This window comes from Pantherophis guttatus, chromosome 9 (assembly GCF_059756535.1).
Source record: "Pantherophis guttatus breed Tessera chromosome 9, ASM5975653v1, whole genome shotgun sequence".
Lineage (NCBI taxonomy): Eukaryota > Metazoa > Chordata > Lepidosauria > Squamata > Colubridae > Pantherophis > Pantherophis guttatus.
In genome coordinates this window covers 7,189,891-7,195,000 of record NC_142071.1, presented here as the reverse complement: position 1 = coordinate 7,195,000, position 5,110 = coordinate 7,189,891, and the positions used below count along the sequence as shown (strand labels likewise).

At 41.7% G+C, this 5,110-nt stretch overlaps 1 protein-coding gene across 2 annotated transcripts in view; it reads right to left on the bottom strand.

Moving 5' to 3' along the window:
• Window positions 1-4,873, bottom strand: part of R3HCC1 (R3H domain and coiled-coil containing 1) — a 35,134-nt gene extending 30,261 nt beyond the window's left edge. Inside the window, exon 1 of one of the 2 annotated variants that reach the window (XM_087875906.1) lies at window positions 4,628-4,873. The gene's annotated coding sequence lies outside the window, so the exon portion shown is untranslated. The remainder of the gene's footprint in view (window positions 1-4,627) is intronic. The other variant, XM_060684889.2, reaches the window with a different exon arrangement.
• Between the last annotated feature and the right edge of the window lie 237 nt (window positions 4,874-5,110).

Genomic DNA, 5,110 nt, shown 5'->3' with positions numbered 1-5,110 from the left:
GTGAACAGTCAATTTTTTTTATTTTTTTTTTTAAAATAGTTTTTAACTTTTGTATGTCTTTGTATTTTATTTATGGCTGTTCACCGCCCTGAGTCCTTCTGGAGTAGGGCGGTATACAAATATGAAAAATAAATAAATAAATAAAATAAACGTATATATATAAAAATGTGAATAGAAGCAATAAATAATAATTAAGAGCCTTGGTAGTACAGTGGTCTAAAGCACCCTGTTATTAAGGCCAGCTGCCTGCAATTACTGCAGGTTTGAATCTCGCCAGGCTCAAGGTTGACTCAGCCTTCCATCCTTTCTAAGGTAGGTAAATTGAGGACCCGGTTTGTGGGGGCAATAAGCTGACTTTGTATAAATATACAAAAGGATGAAGGCTATTGCTTAACGCACTGTAAGCCGCCCTGAGTCTCCGGAGAAGGGCGGCATATAAATCAAATTTAAAAAAAAAAAAAAAAAGTCAATTTGGCTTATCAGTTAAGTTAGGATCTTCAGAATAAAATTTACACAATTAGGAAAAGGAAAGAAAAAAAAATTAATTATGCCAGCCCAGCTTGGTGAAAGAGGAATTTGGGTGGTTAATGGACTCCCTGGCATTGTTAAGTGAACCATGAGGTCATTAAGTGGATCCGGCTCCTTCCTGCCCCCCCCCCGACTTTGCTTGTGGGAAGCCGGCTGAGAAGGTTGCGACTAGCAATAGCGCTTAGACTTATATATTGTATTTAAGTGCTATCGTTAAGTTATATTGTGTCTACCTCCCACCCACCCCCAAGAGTCTGGGTCCTCATTTTACCGACCTCGGAAGGATGGAAGGCTGAGTCAACCTTGAGCCGGTCAGGATCGAACTGGCAGTGAGCTGAATTAGCCTGCAATACTGCATTCTGATAGATAGATAGATAGATAGATAGATAGATAGATAGATAGATAGATAGATAGATAGATAGATAGATAGATGATAGATAGATGGCAGATTGAGATATAACAGAGATGACATGATACACAGATAAATAGATAAATATAGATTAGATAGACAGACAGACAGATAGATAGATAGCAGACTGAAATATAACAGATGACATGATACAGAGATAAATATAGATTAGATAGATAGATAGATGATAGATAGATAGCAGATTGAAATATAACAGATGACATGATACACAGATAAATATAGATTAGATAGATAGATAGATAGATAGATAGATAGATAGATAGATAGATAGATAGATAGATGATAGATAGATGGCAGATTGAAATATAACAGATGACATGATACACAGATAAATATAGATTAGATAGATAGATAGATAGATAGATAGATAGATAGATAGATAGATAGATGATAGATAGATAGCAGACTGAAATATAACAGATGACATGATACACAGATAAATATAGATTAGATAGATAGATAGATGATAGATAGATAGCAGATTGAAATATAACAGATGACATGATACACAGATAAATATAGATTAGATAGATAGATAGATAGATAGATAGATAGATAGATAGATAGATAGATAGATGGCAGATTGAGATATAACAGAGTGACATGATACACAGATAAATAGATATAGATTAGATAGACAGACAGACACAGATAGATAGCAGACCGAAATATAACAGATGACATGATACACAGATAAATATAGATTAGATAGATAGATAGATAGATAGATGATAGATGATAGATGATAGATAGATAGATAGATAGATAGATAGATAGATAGATAGATAGCAGATTGAGATATAACAAAGAGATGACATGATACACAGATAAATAGATAAATATAGACGATAGATAGATGATAGATAGATGGCAGATTAAGATATAACAAAGAGATGACATGATACACAGATAAATAGATAAATATAGATTAGATAGATAGATAGATAGATAGATAGATAGATAGATAGATAGATAGATAGATAGATGATAAGGATGACAGATGATAGATAAATAGAGCCTGGCAAGTACAGCCTAGTCCACTGTACTACAGGCAAGAGCCTGTAGTACAGTGGACTAAGCACTGTTATTAACATCTGCTGCTTGCAATTACTGCAAGTTCAAATCTCACCAGGCTCAAGGTTGACTCAGCCTTCCATCCTTTCAAAGGTAGGTGAAATGAGGACCCAGTTTGTGGGGGCAATAAGCTGACTTTGTATAAATATACAAAAGGATGAAGGCTATTGCTTAACGCATTGTAAGCCGCCCTGAGTCTCCGGAGAAGGGTGGCATATAAATTAAAGCAAAATGAAAAAAAAATAGATAGAGATAAATTAGAGAGATAGATATTAATAGATGATAGACAGACAGAAATAGTGAGAGACGGAGAGATAGACATAGAGAGAGATAAGACATCGATAGCAATAGCACTTAGACTTATATACCGCATCACAGTGCTTTTACAGCCCTCTCTAAGCGGTGTACAGAGTCAGCCTCTTGCCCCCAACAATCTGGGTCCTCATTTTACCCACCTCGGAAGGATGGAAGGCTGAGTCAACCTTGAGCCTGGTGAGATTCGAACTGCCAAATTGCAGGCAGCAATCAGTCAGCAGAAGCAGCCTGCAGTACTGCACTCTAACCACTGCGCCACCGCGACTCTTATGCAAAGCTGTGCAGCTCTACAAATGGGAGTGACACGACTGACATATATACCTGCCGGTTGCTAAGCGCACAAATTTTGATCACATGACCTTGGGGAGATTGATCTGGTCATAAGTGTGATCAATCCCTTTTTTTCAGAGCCCTTGTAGCTTGGAACGGTCGCTAAACGAATGGTTTGTAAGTCGAGGACTGTCTGTATCAGAGTAGATCTATTACTCCTATTTTAACTTCCATACGTTGGAGGCGAGAATCTGTTTGGGGGACTCGTTTTAAGGCAGAGGGGGACTATTCCTGGGAATTGGTGATAAATGGCGAGTTTTAGCATGCTGGGATAGCAGTACAGGTAGTCCTTGATTTACAACAGTTCGTTTAGTGACCGAAGTCACAACGGCACTGAAAAATGTGACTTATGACCGTTTTTCACGGTTACGACCTTTGTAACATTCCCATGATCGTGTGATTAAAAGTCAGATTGCTTGGCAACTTGTTCCTACTTATTTATTTATTTATTTATTTCATGTATTTATATGCCACCCTTCTCCAGAAGGACTCAGCGCGGCGAACACAAATTAAAAACATGTACAACATGTTTTAAACCAAATTAACTAATAAATAATAAAACCCAGAATCAGAGTCAGCCTATTTGCTTGTTATTTATTATTTGTTATTTCCTACTTATGACTGTTTTTGTGTCCTAAGGTCACGACCTTTGCAGCCTTCCCATGATCATGTGATCAAAATTCAGGTGCTTGGCAACTGACTCGTATTTATGACCCTTGCTGTGTCCTGGGGTCATGTGATTCCCCTTTTGCGACCTTCTGATGAGCCAAGTCAACAGTGGTGGGTTTCAAAAATTTTTACTACCGGTTCTGTGGGTGTGGTTTGGTGGACATGGCATGGCATGGCATGGCTTGGTAGGTGTGGCTTGGTGGGCATGGCAGGGGAAGGATACTGTAAAATCTCCATTCCCTCCCCAATCCAGGGGAAGGATAGTATAAAATCTCCATTCCCACCCCACTCCTGGGGGAAGGATATCGCAAAATCCCCATTTCCTCCCGATCAGCTGGGACTCAGGAGGCAGAGAATAGATGGGGGCGGGGCCAGTCAGAATTTTTACTACCGTTTCTCCAAACTACTCAAAATTTTCACTATCGGTTCTCTAGATTCACTTAATAACTATTCCAAGAAAGTAAAAGTGGGCAAAACTCACTTAACAAGTGTCTCACTTTAACAACAGACATTTTGGGCTCAATTGTGGTCGTAAATCGAGGACTACCTGCATGATCTATTTGTCTGGATGCACACAGACACACCGGAATGCCCCATCCCAGTTAAGTGTTTGATTCCCCAAGAGAAAGCAGGCTTGTTGTATGAGGAAGTGGAAATCTTCAGGAAGAGTAAGAGTTGTAGCCCTAGATCAGGGGTGTCGAACTCAAGGCCTGGGGGCCGAATCCAGCCTGCGGAGTACTTAGATCTGGCCCACAGGGCCATCCTGGAAACTGCGAAGGACCGGCCCGCAGTGCTTCTGCCAGCGAAAACGGGGTCTCGAGCTCCGTTTTTGGCTGCCACAGCCTCCTGCAACCCTCTGCCAGCGAAAACGGAGCTCGGGAGCCCATTTTCGCTGGCAGAAGCACGCGGCCCTCCCGAGCTCCGTTTTCACTGGCAGAGGGTTGCAGGAGGCCGTGGCAGCCAAAAACGGAGTTCGAGACCCCGTTTTCACTGGCAGAACGCTCGGGCTGCCACAGGTGCCCCCGACAGGAGTGACATTGAGCTGGCCACGCCCACCCTGGCCCCTCCACCCAGGTTCCCCCGAGGTCAAACACAACCCTGATGCGGCCTTCAATAAAATCGAGTTTGGCACCCCTGCCCTAGATCGTATACGGGGCTGGCTCCAAAGGGATCGCCTCTAAATCTTCACTGAATAAACCATAGTTAGTTGTGAGCAAACCTTCAGGGACACCCCACTTTTTTCTAGCTATGGGGAGTGGGGAAGGGACGGAGAGCGCTCACCAGAGACCTGTGCTCCTGCGGAAGGGCTCTGAAAACAGTCTGAAGGCTAAGAAAATAGACCACTGATTGTAGGAAGTCTTAGGGCCACAGGTAACCCACCCTTGCATCAATCAGGTAGGGATAGTATAATCTATGGCACCCAGCTCTTTCTCACGTTTGAGCATTCAACACTGAGTAGCAATCACCTCTCGAAGAGGAAACTTACTCGATCTTCAGTTGGTGAAGGGTCATCCCTTAAGCTGTTCTGATCTTTCTACTTACTGATCTCAGAATTGTTTGCTGGTTCTAGAAGCCCCATTGTCTCTCTTAAAGGGCCGTTGCTGCATTCTCACAAAACTTCTCAACTTAGTTCGATTTAGCCATACTTGTAGATTAGGGGGTGTCCAACCTTGGCAACTTTTAAGACTTTTGGACCTCAACTCCCAGAATTCTCCAGCCAGCCACGGTTGAAGACCCCTGCTGTAGATTATTCTGTCCAGTTTT